Raw genomic sequence first — 16,772 nt, 5'->3', positions numbered from 1 at the left:
CCAATTAACCTTTGGGAGATTACCTCTCTTCCACCCCCTTGGAAGGAGGATATATGACTCAGACCTGGCCCATCAGAGTCAGGGACTAGTTCAGGGATGGGCATGCAATCCAAAGTGGGTTAATCAGAGTGAATAATTGATGAAAATATTGGGAAAGAGAAATTCACTTAGATCTGCATGTCAGAGGAATATGAGCCTGGAGCTGCTGGAGTCTATCTCTGTCACTACCTGGGAAAAATCTGCCTGAGGATGATGCCGAAACCAAGGATAGTGGAGATGAGAGACAGAGAGATTCCAGATGACACTGTCTGAGTCTCTGGATCCAGCAGAATCTGAAACCCATCAGTACCTCCAAACTTCTGCTCTCTTCCCTTCTGAGACTCCAATTACATGCAAAGTCAATATTGTTGCGGAGGTCTCTAATGCCATGGTCATTTTTTTCTAGTCTTTTTCTCCCTATGCTATGGTTTGAATAACTTCTATTATACTGTCAACATGTGTACTAATTTTTTTCTTCAGTACTTTAATATGCTGTTGTTTAATATGTAAGCCTATCCAGTGAATTTTACATTTTAGATATTGTTCTTTTTCCTCTCCAGAAGTTTCATTTGCTTCCTTAATTTTCTTTCTTTCCACTTCTTGTTATGTTTTCCTTTAAATCTTTGAACATATTTGTAACAGCTTTTTTGAACTCTTTGTTTGTTAATTACTTCATCTCTGTCATTTTGATTCTGTTAACAATGACTGATATTTCCTGGTAATGGCTCACCTTTCTGTTTCCTTAAATGTCTAGTAACTTTTTAGATGCTCGGTAATGTTATGAGTTGAATGTCTAGATTTTGTTGTTCATTTTAGCAGGCAGTTAAATTACTTACTGGTCAGCTTGATTTTTTTGAGGTTTTTGAAAAGCTTTGTTGGGGTGGATTTTAGCCTTTCTTCTAAGGTTAGTTTAGCTCTACTGCTAAGGTCTGATCTCACCATAGTCTCTAAGGAATGCCTTGGATGTTCAACAAGTTGTTCCCATTCTGGCTTGCTGAAACTTGAATGCCCCTCAATCCCATAAGAGCTCTGGGAATTATTCGGCTTAAACTTCCCCAGTAGTTGTTCTTTGCCATCTTTGTAGCATTTCACCCAAAGCCCGAGCAACTTAGTATTTGCCCAATGACTGATTCCTTATACTGTTTATCTAGATAGTACCTTCTTCTCTGGAAATTTGCCTCACAAATTCCAGCCTCTTCAGCCTCTGCATATGCTAATCTATGTCTCCTCAACTCAAAGAGGCCACCATGTTCTGCTTAGGATGCTCCTTCCTGTGCTGTAATCTAAAAAGTACTTCCAGGCAGAAAGTCAGGGGGATCAAGGGGCTTACTCATTTGCTTCCCTTCTTTCAGGGCTCAAAGTTCTGCACGGCTTGTTGCTCTATGTCTGAAAACAATTGTTTCATATATTTTGTTCGGTTTCCTAGTTGTGTACTGCTGGAAAACAAGTCTGGTGCCAGTTACTTCATCATCGCCAGAGGCGGAAATCGACTCTAACTAACCTGAGAGAGGAAAAAAAGTATGCATTGGAAGGGCCTAGGGTGATTCACAGAATAGATGGACTAGCCAAAGAACAGTCCTCAGAAAGGACAGTGGCCAGAACAGCTCTGGAGACATGGGAATAAAGGGGCAGTCTCTTCTGGGCACAGACACCTGGATGAATTAGCCCCAACCCTATGGAGTCCTTCAAGACTCAAATTTCTGGGTGAAGATGTCTGGACTAGCCACAGTCATGGGCCTATGTCTTGGCCAGAGGAGAGGCATGCACTCTGATTAATGACACTATCAAGATGACATCCAATGCTGGAGGATGATCATCAAAACAAAACTGGGTTGCTCTTTCCAGAGGAAAGGAGAGTGGCTGATAGGCAAGCAAAAACAACAGATATAGTACCCAATGTCTCTGAGAGAACATCTTTAAGAGGAGTTGGCTTTTAAACACAGAGCCTTAGTGTTTATTTTTGTTATTTCTCCACTAGACTGCATCACTGTCCTTCCCCTGACATCCCTGCCCTCCCCTGCAACACAGAAAGACTTTTCCTGGGACAATTCCACTTTATGGGCAACATAAAGACAATACGAGCTTTGCATCAGGCCAGAAACACTGGTGTAGGGCTTACTAGTAGCAGATTTTTCTGAGCCTGCCAAAGTTCAAGAAAGACTTCCATGGGGGAGGAGTGGGGAAGGCAAGCTTGAACCTGCGTCCTGGGAACACAGCAAGGAACAAAACGTGTTCATTCCTCTTCCTCTACTTATAACCACCCAGAGTTGGAAGCTCCCTGCATGGAAGAGAATGTTTTGTGTTTTAAGAGAGAGTATGAGGTGGCTGCAGGCTAGTTTATCCAGCAGCTTAATTCAACCAAACATATAGACAAATGTACCAGCAGGTAAGGGAACCAGCAGTTCTCTGCCTAGATTGTTCTGAGGAAATTCTGCTGCCCCCACACTGCCTAGAGGCTAATCAGATTGTGTGTGTGTGTGTGTGTGTGTAGTTCTACAAAACTTGGCACCTGAGGTGCTTAAAATTTCCACAAACATTACTTTCTTGTATAATCACACCCATTTCAGAGACGGAAAATGAGAGGTATAGTACGTGGAATGGTGAGTCAGTGATAAAACCAAGAATCAAGTTTACGACTGCAGGGTAAAGTTCTCCTGGTGCCTTGAGAACAATTTTGAAAGAATGAAAGTGGGAGGGAAGGGAGGGAAAAGTTGAAGGAGGTAGAGAAAGAAAAAAAGGAAAGCAAGTCTTCACAGGTGCCAGATTTTCAGAGACTTAGGGTGTTGAGAGATGCTGTTTGTATACAGTCAAGATTGGAACTGGGGGTTCCTGTTGTGGCACAGTGGAAATGAATCCGACTAGTATCCATGAGGATGTGGGTTCGATCCCTGGCCTCGCTCAGTGGGTTAAGGATCTGGCGTTGCTGTGAGCTGTGGTGTAGGTTGCAAACATGGCTCGGATTCTGTGTCGCTGTGGCTGTGGCTATAGCCAGCAGCTGTAGCTCCAATTCAACCCCTAGCCTGGGAACTTCCATGTGCTGTGAGTTCAGCTCTAAAAACCAAAAAAAAAAAAAAAAAAAAAGATTGAAACTGAAATCATAAGTCAAGTAAAATCTCATCATATCACATGGCTTTGTTTATGAGTTTTGTCCATTGTCTGTTGTTTTTCATTCTCTGTTGGGGCTTTTTAGAAGTTTTTTCATTCTCTGTTGGGGCTTTTTCTTTCCCAAGAAAAGGGAAAGGTTCATGCTGATTGAGCTCACCTCCCAGGCCAGCGGGGGAAAAAAGGTATGGGGATTAGGACAGCCTTCTGGGAAGTGTCTAGAGCCTGTGAGGTCTGTAAAGGGACAAAAAAATTGTGTTCACTGTTCCATTTCTGATGCTGGGCACAATGCCTGATCCGTGGTAGGTGTCCAGTAATTTATCTGTTGAAGGAAAGAGTGATGAAGTGAATGTGAATCTCCAGTCACTCCTACCCTACATATTCACTTCCAGGCCTTTGCACATTTTTTCCATTCTTTGTTGTCCTGGCAATTGTCTCCTCACCCTTTTAAGGCAATGGATCTTAACCTTTCGTGGGTCATGAACTCTTCTGAGAATCTGATGAGAGCATGGAGCCTCTTCTCAAAACATTTACCGACTCAGACACACAATTGTGCAGATCCTTTCCAGTTGTGAGCAGACGCCTTGAACCTCACCCATAGTCTCTACTGACCAGCCCCAACCTTCATCTCCTTCCCCACACAGTTATTTGCTCCTTCACCAGGTTCCCAGAGCACTTTCTCTTTAGTCCAAAGCAACCATCATTTCTTTTGCTCACACATCTATCATTTGGCCGGCCTCAGAGGGGACCTCCACTCCGTTAGCTGGGGCAGTCTGACACTGGGGCTGGAATCATCCAAAGGCTTGCTCACTAGCCTGCCTGGAGGTTGATGTTGGAAGGGCCTAGACAGTAGCTTTGGGAGCAGTTGCTGGGGATCATGGGCCAGCTCTGCCTGTCTCTCTCTGTCTCTACTCAGTTTCTCTGGCACGTCCAGAGCACTTTACACATACATTACCTAAAAAACAACTCTCTATTGATTACCTATGCCTGTCGATGGTGGTAATTCACTTAATCTGTTTTACCAGCAACAATAACTGTGTGTCCGTCCAGGACAAGGATCACATTGTGTTCATCTCTATTTCCCCAAGGCCCTAACAGGTACCTTCTACAAGGTATGCGTTTAACAAACGCTAGTTGGAATGTGGATCTAGGTATGTGCTTATTATTATCCCACCACATTTCAGAAACAGGATTAGAAGGTAGCCTGTTTACATGCATCAATACAACAAAATAAAAAAAAAATTTAAAAGGAAACAGGGACAAAGTGAAAATAAAGATAGGAAAATATGTTGAAATAAAGGATAAAATTGGTACCCAAAATATATACCACGAATTCCTATACCATTATTGGCAGTGACCCAGAAGTCTGGTTTAAGCATCCTAGCAGTAAGGGTACAGAGGGAGATATAATTAGTTGCAAACTTTATGGTGTTGGATATAAACAAACTGATTACTTATGAAAACATAGCTTCTACTAGTAAAACTGCAACCTCCTGGCATTAAAAACGATAACTATTATACTCAATGCAGGTTAAGGGAAGTTCAATACAAGCCAATCTGTAAGTGAACAAAACAAAGGGATGGAAGGTTGCCATTCTCTGAGAGTTTACATTTACCAATGGAAAAATATAAGGCCATCTAGTCCAGCTTTTCCTAAAGGGCATACAATGGAATACCAGTCCTCAAGAAGCTCTGCCCGCAAATGGTTCTGTGGTCAAGGAAAGGTGGGAAACCCACCCATGGCTCCCTCTTGGAACCTCACAGTGAATACTAGCATTTTACAGGCTCTAGGAATCCTGCGGTAAAGAAACCCAGCATTTCCCAAGCTTCTGCCCACTGTTGTGCAGGAACCTTAGGACAGTCTCCACATGTGACGCAAGTCCACTTATCCTACTTGTAAAGAGTTTTTCTTTTTCCTAAGAACAGATAAGATTAGCAGACTGTTGGCCAACAGGGACCTGCTGTATAGCACAGGGAACTCTACCCAATATTCTGTGATAATCAAATCTATATGGGCAAAGAATCTGAAAAAAGAATGGATATGTGTACATGTGTAACTGAATCACTTTGTTGTACAGCAGAAATTATCAAAACATTGTAAATCAACTATACTTCAATAAAACTTTATTTATTTATTTATTTATTTGTCTTTTTGCTATTTCTTGGGCCGCTCCCGCGGCATATGGAGGTTCCCAGGCTAGGGGTCCAATTGGAGCTGTAGCCACCGGCCCACGCCAGAGCCACAGCAACTCGGGATCCGAGCCGCGTCTGCAACCTACACCACGCTGGATGGTTAACCCACTGAGCAAGGGCAGGGACCGAACCCGCAACCTCATGGTTCCTAGCCGGATTCGTTAACCACTGCGCCACGACGGGAACTCCCAATAAAACTTTAAAAAATGAAAGAAAAAAAAAAAAAAACCCAAAACCCTAGCAGACTGCTATTCTTAAACAAGCTATGCCAGTATCCCTTTTCTTTGTCCCTTAAAAGGACCTAGGAAGGAAACAAAGTAATATCTGCAAATCTTCTCCTTAAAGTACTTTTATTTATTTGCTCTTTTTTTTAGGTATGATTCCAAATAAATAAATGATTTGTGGAAAAGAAACTGGTCATTCGAATTTGAAATAAGGCAGAAGAAAGGTATGATTGAATGTCACTAAGAGCCTACAATTTTTGCCCTGGAGAAACTAAAAAGGGGTCAGCACACCCCTTTTCCTTGCTGGTCACTTCAGTAAATATCAGACAAGACCCCTCAGTCATCCATAACCATATCCTTGGTTATCCATAACTGATCCCTAAATGGGCAATAGTTGCTCAGACTGGTCAGAAAACTAAAGAGTTGCACCTTCAGCAGATGGCAGGGAGCAGCAAGGGCAATAACTGTCTGTTTGTTTTGGCATCGCCGATGCAAAGAAATTTAGGGTGTGTGTTACCCTTTGTCCAGTTCCTGTCTCTTGGTACACTAGCATTTCCATCTCAAAAGAATCCAAGTATGAGCTAGTTCGAAAAGGGAAAGTATGCCCCATTTTGGCAGGCTATGGGAGAAATCCCAGAGCCTTTTCTTCACAAAGCACTTGTTAATATTCTACTTAATATTGTACAGAACCCATGATAGAAAATAGATGAAATAAATGGTGGGACTGCAGAGCCTTTATGTTCAGTTCTCAAACTAGGTTCCATGGAGCACTTGGGTTCCTACAGTGTCTCAGGGGCTGCTGGAGAGAGGGGAAGAGGGCCCTGAAAGGCAGAGATCTGAGCCCTCAGACCCAATTCAACCACAGCAGTTTCTTTTTTCAACCTAAGAACATGTTTGGGGAAAAAGGGGAGGGAGTGGTTTATTTAAAATTAGAAAATGTTGGAGTTCCCGTAATGGTGCTGTGGAAACAAATCCAACTAGGAACCATGAGGTTGGGGGTTTGATCCCTGGCCTTGCTCAGTGGGTAAGAATCTTGCATTGCTGTGAGCTGTGGTGTAGGTCACAGACATGGCTCACATTTGGCGTTGCAGTGGCTCTGGCGTAGGCCCGCAGCAACAGCTCTGATTTGACCCCTAGCCTGGGAACCTCCATATGCTGTGGTGTGGCCCTAAAAAAGGAGAAAAGACAGGTAAGCAAGTAAGAAAATAAAATAATAAAACAAAACAAAACAAAACAAAATAAAATAAAATAAAATTAGGAAATGTTTGGAGTTCTGGTCATGGCTCAGACGGTTAAGAACCAGACTAGTATCCATGAGGAGGTGGGTTTAATCCCTGGCCTTGCACAGTGGGTTAAAGATCCAGCGTTACCATGAGCTACAGTGCAGGTCACAGACATGGCTCGGATCTGGTGTTGCTGTGGCTGTGGCGTAGGCTGGCAGCTGCACCTCTGATTCAACCCCTAGCCTGAGAACTTCCATATGCCACAGGTGTGCCCCTAAAAAAAGAAAAATAAGATCCTAGAAAATATTTGAGAACCACTGCTTGAAGAAAGCACCATAAATATTATTCCTCAGAACTGAGATTCCAATAAGAATGGAAAAACTAACAGTTTTAGTTATATTCTTAGCAAGAACCCAGGGGGCAGAAATTTAATTTTTTTTTTAAATCAAAAGCAGAGCCATGGCAAAACCTATGATAAATGAAGAAAATATTTGCAGCTATGCAATTAATAAAGAGTTAATATGCTTAGGTGGTGAAATGATCCTACAAATTAATAAGGAAAAGGCCAATAACCCAGTAGAAACATGGGCCAAGGCTATAGAATTCACAGAAGCAGAAATGCAAATATTCAATAAACATATGAAAAGAGGCTCAGGCTCACTTGTCAGGGAAATGCAAATGAGAACAATGAGATACTATTTTTTACCCATCAGATTGGCAAAAATGGAAAATATGTGTAACATCCAGAGCTGGTGAGGGTGTGTAAGGAATCTAGTTCTCTCAAACGCCATCGGGGGAGGACTGTAAATTATTATAAAGTGGTGGAAAATCAACTGTTGGTATTTTTGAAAATTTAAACTGTAGCCCGGCACTTCCACTTCTGGGAATATATCCACCAGAAATGAAAATGCCAGTGTATAAAGACATAAATACATGAAGAAGTGTATTGCAGGATCGTTTGTAATAGTTAAAAAAAAAACCTGGAAGCAATCTGAATGTACATTAATAGAAAAATGGCTGAACAAATCATGATGTATTTAAATGAAGGAACACAGCACAGATATTAAAAATTATAAAATAAAACTGTACACATTGACTGGGAGATATGCCTGTGACACCTTGTTAAATAGAATGAAAGCAAGTGTGATCCTATTTTTATTAAAAAAAATAAAAATAGGGCAGTTCCCATCATGGCGCAGAGGAAACGAATCCGACTAGGAACCATGAGGTTGCGGGTTTGGTCCCTGCCCTTGCTCAGTGGGTTAAGGATCCGGCGTTGCCGTGAGCTGTGGTGTAGGTTGCAGACGCGGCTCGGATCCCGCGTTGCTGTGGCTCTGGCGTAGGCCGGTGGCTACAGCTCCGATTCAACCCCTAGCCTGGGAACCTCCATATGCCTCGGGGGCAGCCCTGAAAAGACAAAAGACAAAAAAAACCCCAAAAAACAAAAAACTTAAAAATAAATAAATAAATAAATAAAAATAAAAAGATCCCCAAAAAAGTCACACCCAGTAAGTGGGTTTCCATATTTTTGTTTTTGTTTTTGTTTTTTTAAATATATAAATAAAGGAAACGGTAAGGAAGCATTTATATGTAATCGTCAACACTGATTACATCAGGGAGCTGTACTGGAGTGGTGAGACTATTAATTTTATTTAGACACTGCTTTATGATTTAAAATGTTACAAAAGATATGTATTACTTTTGTAATTCAAATGATCAGAATTTTTAAAAACAGAATTAGGACAGGAAATTCAAAGCAAATCAAATTACTTTGATGATCACTGGAAGGCAGAGTGAGGCTGGCCTCCTGGTATAGGATCTTAAAGCACTGAACCCACGGGGATATAGAGCTAATAGAGGGCAGCCCAGCTATGCATCAGGTGGGTAGAAGGACAGCCTTTTAACAGGGCTGACATTTTCCTTGAAAAACAGTCCTTACTCCTCTCTAATCTTTGCAGAAGGATTGAATGAGACCCCAATGTGATCGGCTATAGCACAGGAGTCAGCAATTTTTTTGTATAAAAGACCAACTAGTATATATGTGAGGGTTTGTGGCCCATTCTACCTCTGTCACAGCTATTCAGCTCTGTCACTGTAGGACATGAACAGACATAGACAGTATGTAAATGAAATGGGCATAGATGTGTCTCAATAAAACTTTATTTATATAATAGGTAATGGGTGGATTTGACTCAGGGGTTAGAATTTACTGAGCTCTGCTGCAGAACATGGGCAAGATTATTTTGTAAAAGCAAATTTTTCATATGATAATATTTAACACGCATATGATAAGAAACACACCAATGTGATGAATTTTTACAAAGTGAACACATCTCTATAACTACCACCCAGATTAGGATGCAGAACATTACCATCACCCCAAAAGTCTTCCCTGTGCCCCTCCCAGTTATCACCATCCCCCACCACCAAAGACCCAAAGATAGCCACCAAGTTTACTTCTATCCTTATAATTTGTTTCACTTGGTTGTAAACTTTACGTAAATCGAATCATACACCATTATCTTTCACTCAGGGAATTGTGAGTGAGATCCCTCCAAACTACTGTGTGGGTTTGTCCAACTTCATTGCTAAATAGTGTTCTCTACATTATGTTGCAATTATCATATTGTAAGAATATGCCACACTTTATACATCTGTTCTACTATTGATGATACTTGGGTTGCTTCCAGCTAGAGGCTTGCTATAGACTGAATGTTTATGTCCCTCTAAAATTCATAGTTTGAAACCTAATCCCCACTGCAATAGTATTAAGAAGTGGAGCTTGGGGAATGTAATTAGGTCCTAAGGGTGGAGTCCTTATGAATGAGATTAGCGCCTTTATAAAGAGACCCTAGAGAGATCCTTATCCCTTCCACCATGTGAGGACATAGTGAGAAGATGGCCACAGTGAGGAAGTGGACTTTTAATGGACATCAGTTCTGCTGACACTCTGATCTTGGACTTACCAACCTCCAAAACTGTAAGAAATAAATGTCTGTTGTCTATAAACCACTCAGTCTGTAGCATTCTGTTATACTGCCTGACTAAGAGAGGGCTATTACAAATAAAGCTACTATGAATATTCTTGGCCATGTCTTTTGATGCACATATTTACTTATTGATATTGAGCATATTCCTAGAGCACATGTGCTACATTTGGCTTTTGTAAATACCAAGTAACTTTCCAAAGTGGGTGTCCTAATCTGCACTCCTGTCTTAAGTATTTAAGAGTTCCAGCAGCTCTCAGTATTGCCAACACTTGGTCTTGACAGATTTCTTTCTTTTTTAATGTTAGCCATTCTTGTACATATATGTATAAAATTTATATACAATGAAGTTCGAAACACTTAGGTGTCCAGCTAAAAGCTTTATACACATAAAAATTTTCATTGTGGTTTGAATCACATTCCCTTAATTACTAATGATGTTGACTCTGTTTTGACAGGTTTATTGGCCCTTTGAATTTCTCTTTTGTGAAAAGTGTATTCATGTGTTTTGCCCATTTTTTAAAAAAAGGACTGTTTGTCTTTTCCTTATTGATTTGCAGAATTTCTTGAAATATTCTGAATACGTGTCCTCTGTTGATATCTTTATTCCCTACCATCTTCTCCCACTCTGTGATTTGCATCTTCATTGTCTTAAAAGAGTATTTTAGCGAACAGAAGTTCTTACATTTAATGAACAATTGATCAATTGTTTTTTCTGCTTAGTTGTGTGTGTGTGCCCTGTTTCATAAATATTTGCTAAAGGAAAACTATTCCTATACTCTCAACACTTCTGAACCAAACATGTCAGATTTTATTCTCCCAAACCAAACAATTTTCCAACCTTGGGACACAAACTGGGTGTCATATAATTTAATTCAATTCTGATACTTACTACACACATTTAGTATCAAGCCCCACAGGTTAAAGGCTCAGTCTCATAAGACCGTCCCACCACTCAGATGTCTGTCACAAGTAACGGATGCCTAAGGTACCTACACTTCAGTATGACTTGGCTGCAAAGTTGGGAGTTCCTGCAACACTCACATCCTCCATTTAATAATTTTCTGGAATGGCTCACAAAATTCAGGAAAACATTTACTTATGTTTACTAATTATAAATAGATGGATATAGATGAACAACCAGATGAAGAGGTACATAGGGTGAGATCTAGAAGGGTCACAAATCACAGGAGCTTCTGTCCTTATGAAGTAGGGATGCACCACTCTCCAAAATGCAAAATGTAATGTGTTCATCCACCCAGAAGCTCTCCAAATCCCTCATAGTTTTGGGATCTTTATGGCAGCTTCATCATATAGGCATGATTGACTTTTTTTTTTTTTGTCTTTTTGCTATTTCTTGGGCCACCCCTGCGGCATGTGGAGGTTTCCCAGGCTAGGGGTCGAATCGGAGCCATAGCCACCGGCCTATGCCAGAGCCACAGCAACGCAGGAACCGAGCCACGTCTGCAACCTACACCACAGCTCACGGCAACGCCGGATCTTTAACCCACTGAGCAAGGGCAGGGACCGAACCTGCAACCTCATGGTTCTTAGTCGGATTCGTTAACCACTGCGCCACGACGGGAATTCCATGATTGGCTTTTGACTCAGCCTCCAGTTCCCCTCCTCTCCCCAGAGGATGGGAAGTGGGGCTGAAAGTTCCAAGCCTCTAATCATGACTTGATCTTTTTTGGTGACCAGCCCCCATCCTGAAGCTATCCAGGAGACCACCCAGAGTTGCTTTGTTAGAACAAAAGAAGCTCCTATCACCCAGGAAATCCCAAGGGATTTAGGAGTTCTATGTCAGGAACCAGATGCAGAGACCAATACATATTTCTCATTATGACACACTTGACTATTCTGAAGTCATGAAGATACTCTTCCGTGTTATCTCCTAGAAGCTTTCTTGTTTTGCTTTGCATATTTGAGTCAACAACCATCCTAATAATATAAACCAGGAAATATTTAGGAGTAAGCATTCCCCACTGCAATATATTCAGTCCCTTGTGCCTTGCCATTTGCCATCAAAAGGTAGAGTCTATTTCCCTTTCCTTTCAACCTGGGCTGCCTCTCTGACTGCCTCAATCAACAGGATGCAGAAGAAGTGACAGCATGACTTATAAGGATAGGTCTCAGGAAGGGATATAGCTTCCACGTGGCTCTCTTCCAGGACTTCCACCTTGGCCACCATGTAAAAAGTCCAGTTCCCCTGAAGCCACCAGGCTGAAGAGACCACTTTGAAATATAATGTATACCAAAGAGCCCAGGGTTCCAGCCCCTAGCTATACAAGTCTTCCTACTCCAGATGCCAGATATAAGCATGAAGATGGCTTCTAGATAACCCCCACCCTAGCCACATGAAATACCCTGAGCTGGAACTGCCTAGCCAAAGGACACAACTTCCCAGGCTCCAGCCTAGCACTAGTTTCACTGGGAGAACTAACCTGTGGACCTACATGTAGTCTGGTTTCCACTTGTCCCCTCCCCTATTTATTTCAAGGATGTGTTTTCAAATCCCAAAGGCAAAGGAAGATTTGACTTTCCTTTTTCAAGCCTCATTTCAATCTACTTAATATCTTTGCAAATGGAAGAACCCATTCAGGAAAGGAGAAAGACTCCTGGAGAGTAAAGAGGTGGGAAAGATGAGATAAGATGTCCTCCTTGGAAGCTCTTGAAGGGTAGTGAAGTCTTGGTGTTCATCCAGGGAGATTGGCTGGAGATCACTTCATGAGCTTTGGTCAGAAATATAAGACCTGAAGTGGGGCTGAGGGAACCCTTACCCCATAAAAAATTGGAATAAGGCTGATTTCTCAAAGAGATTTCCTTGCTCCGGACTTCCTGTCAGCTTCTGGCTCCAGCCATCTAGCAGCTCGGGTTAAAGATAAAGCTCCTTCCAACTAGTGTCTGGGGACTAACCAGACCTCTGGGATCCAAAGAGGGAAATAGCCAGTTCTACTTCCTGGAAGTTTAAGTGGAGTAGGTAGATCAGGGTGATTGATTAACAGGACGGCATTTTTCACTTCTTAAATACATGCTTGACTATTTGCTAACAAGGGCAATAACACCTACCTCTACCCACAATCATATTATTTATCTGTTTATTCCCCACCCCCACCCCACTATACGAGCTGCAGAGCAGAGACCTGGGTCTTCTGCTTCTCACCATGTCCCTGGTGCCTTGCCCAGTGGGTTCTGAATCACTTCCTGAATGAACAGGTGAATGAATGAGCGATAAATGATAATAACAACCCTTTAGGACTGCCTACTCCAGGCAGGCACTGTCCATTATTTCACATTCTCCTTCATCTTCCCTTGAGAGATGCATGGTTCTCTTGGTTTTAGAGCGATTAGGAAATTTGCTCAAAATCTCAGACTCACTGAGGGGCAGAGCTGATTTAGAGCCCAGCCCATCTTACTCACACACCCTCATCTTTAATACTAAGCATACTCTTGGGCGCAGAGGGGCCTATGGAGAGACCGCCCACCCTCATTTTCTTCCTTGAGATAAAAGTGTTTTCACAAGGGCCTTGGAGACCAGAATCTAAAACTCCAAGCTTCTCTGCTAAACATGGACCCAGCCCCGCAGCCCCTCCCAGAGCCTCTGGCTTAGGCCAGGGTTCCTGTCCCACTTCTGTGGCCTGGGAACTTGGGGGAAAGGGCAATTAAATTAACAGGGTCACAGAGAGAGGAGGAGGGTGAGAAGCTGGTGGCCAAATCCAGAAAGGCCAGATTTCAATTTGCATAATAATTTTGTTAGCAACAATAGGCATCCAGGACATCTATTTAAAGGCTGTAATGTTAATTTAATGGGAAAAAAGCTAATACAATTCCCCCAGAATTTTTCAATTAAATTAATGTGATGGGCTTTAATGGATAGCTTAAGTAGAGAGCGAGAATAGGAGAAATATTGCATAAATTATACATACATTTATATATATGCTTCCCATATATATAATCTCTTTGCTCGAAGGTTTTGACATATGAGAGGTCCTAGGCTTAAATCTGGCAACCGGTTATAACTCTATTTCAATTAAAGTGACCCTTTTATCATCCAAAGAAGCAGAGGGCTCCTCCCTGTGGGGTTTCCACAAACCCCTTCCCTTCAACAACACACCAGGAGATTCAGGTCTTAAAGAAACAGAGGGCTCACTGTATGATAGTCCACAATAACACATATGTGCACAAAAAGTCAATGATATAAGAAATCCAGCAACACACAATCCTCTTCCTTTATCTCTTCTCCCTAAAGACATCTGAAGGGGCCATAAATAAAATGGACTGAATTTCAAGAACCACTTTACTTTCTCGAGCATGAGTTCATTCACACAACACATTCAGTGAGTGTTTACTGAATAGCCACTAAATGTTGGATTCTGTTGTAGGTACTTCCAGGAATATTATAGCAAACAATCGGACATGATGCCTGCTCAGAAAAAAATCCAGGATGTGTTCATGTAAGCTCTTCGTGAGTCCATTTTGTCACTTATAAAATAAAGATGGTGATGGCAGGAGCCACAGGTCAGGGTCCAAGATGGCCCCCAATAATCTCACCACCTGGTACTCACACCTTTGTGTGGGACTCTCACATGCTGAATAGTGGAGCCAGCAGGATACTGCAGAAATGGAGGAGTGTGACTGCTAAGGTAAGGTCATAAAAGATATTGCAGCCTCCTCTTTGTTCTCTTTCTCTCCCTCTCTGAGTTTGTTTACACCGAAGGAGGCCAGCCACCATGCTGGGAGGATGCTCAAGCAGCCCCGGGGGAGGTCCATGTGGTGAGGGAGCTGAGACCTCCTACCATTGGCCAGCATCATCTTGCTAACAGCCATATGAGTGAGTCACCTGGAGCAGGTCCTCCAGCCCTAGCCACACCCTCGGATGAAACTGCAGCCCCAGCCACCATATCACTGCTCTCTTTTGAGAGATCCAGAGTTAGAACTACCCTGCTAACCATCCTCAGATTCCTGACCCACAAAACTTGGTGAGGTAATAAAGGTTTATTATTGCCTTAAGCTTCTAAGTGTTAAAATAATCTGTACTGATTATTAATAGTGTAATAATAATGTACCGATAAATAGCGGACACAATATTCTCCCTTTCAGCTGGTCTTGCATGAAATCATGATGGAGGTAAAGTTGGTCCCCTCTTCAGGGTCCACTCCTGCTTCCCATTCACCTTTGTGCATCTTGTGCCCTTTCCTAAGGCCACAGTCTCTGCCCCTTTGCTTAAGCTCTGAACTGATGCATAGATTCAGAGTTGCACATGATCATTCTCAGAGGTATTGCCATTTTAATTACAGCCTTTTGAAAATCAAAAAGGATTTCAGACCCTAAGAAACAAAGGTCTCCAGGTGAAATCTGGGGAAAGAGAGGAGCTGTTAGGTGATGGGAGCTCTTAGGGGCCCTCAAATCACTTCTCCCAGGGGCCTGTGATTTTCACTCAATTTCAGCAGCCAAAACAAAAAGGGCACACAAGTGCTAACACTGACTCATTTCCAGTCTTTAGCATCATTCTTTGTTTCCGAGGGCAACTTTCCTCCCTTATTGGCTAGGATGGTTCATGAATTGCTGATACAAAAGATAAATAGCTAAGTGAGGTTTCCATTAATTAAACTCCAAAGTGGACTGGCTGGGAATATCAGAGAAGTCCTGGCCACACCAGTCCATGAAGGTGGCTATAAACTTGCAGGGAGCCCCAGACTGAGTCTCAGCTCCTGCATGAACATGAGTGAGTCCACTCATCTTTCTGAGCCCATTTTCTCTTTCATAAAGTGAGGATATTAATAGCTGTTTCATGCAGGTAGGCGGGAGCCTGGCACACAGGAGGAGCTGAATGCACGCTGCTTTTGTACAGTGCCCCATGGACAGTGTGGGAGAAGCAGTGGGAAACATCCAGGAAACTATTTCACTGAAATGTGCAAGAACTGACACCTGAGAAAGACAGGTCTGCTGTGCTTGGTGGTGAGCACTCTGACTGGCAAGCTGGACCTCAGAGGACTGCCCAGCTACCAATAGCTCTGCTACCCACCAGTGCAGGTAGTCCCTATAGGGTATTTCCCCGGAGGGTTTCCCTCTGAGACTGACTGCTGAGTTGGCCCCCTTTCCCAGGAGGCATGAGGGCAACTGCAAAGGGAGTGGGGGAAGCCAGAGTTCCACCGGACAGCGTGCAATGCTCTCCCTGTTGGGACCAACTCCCACCTGAAGTGGAGGCAGGCTGAGTCTCCAGGGGCAGCACATTTAGGAAAGTCATAGCAGGGATGTCTCCAGAGCATCAGACCCAAGATGCTTGGGTCTTTTTCCTGGTTGGTACAAGACAGGGTAAGAGAGCTGCTTCTACACAGAACCAGAGGATGAGACTTGAGGGTCCCCACAGCCATCTTCACTACTATGTGAAGAGAGAGGAGGCACACAGCTCCTACTACTTAACCGATTCCTTCTCTTTCTGAGCAGACAACTGGATCCTTGTCCTCTGCAGCATGCTTCATCACTGTCTGTGATGATCAAAGCAGAATCAGAATAACATTCACTAGGCAAATGAGTACTAACACCCTGTCTTATAAATGAAAGTGAGTATAGGTTGTGTTACAGAAATCAGGTAGCCAGACAATGAAAGAATCAGTGAGTTGTTTGTCCTTGATAGGAGCCGCTCTTTGCAGTGGAGGCTGTGACAGAGTGATGATCATGATAGCATCTGTCAAATCAGCCCTCCATCCATGCATCCACACATCAATTTGTCTACCCATCCATCCATCCACTCATGCAATCACCCATTCATCAATCCATCAATCTATTGATCCATCTATCTATCCATCCACCCATCTATTCATTTATCCACCCACCTATTCATGCGTCTACCCATCCATTCAACCAAGTATCCATTCACCCATCTATCCATCCAATCATTCATTCAGCAAAATTCAAAAATTCAAAATTCACTCATTCATTCAGCCAAATTTTATGGACTACCTAGGGGATTCTTAATTCAGTGTGCATTTATTGAGAACTTA

General features: G+C 42.5%; 1 protein-coding gene across 6 annotated transcripts in view; it reads right to left on the bottom strand.

Annotated features, from left to right (window-relative positions):
* The window catches only part of SPRING1 (SREBF pathway regulator in golgi 1), a 322,500-nt gene that overhangs the window by 190,480 nt on the left and 115,248 nt on the right, over positions 1–16,772 (bottom strand). The window lies entirely within an intron of this gene.

The sequence above is a fragment of the Phacochoerus africanus genome, chromosome 15 (genome assembly GCF_016906955.1).
Source record: "Phacochoerus africanus isolate WHEZ1 chromosome 15, ROS_Pafr_v1, whole genome shotgun sequence".
Classification (NCBI taxonomy): domain Eukaryota; kingdom Metazoa; phylum Chordata; class Mammalia; order Artiodactyla; family Suidae; genus Phacochoerus; species Phacochoerus africanus.
Note: the sequence above shows the minus strand (reverse complement) of the source record. Positions and strands in the feature narration are given on the sequence as shown.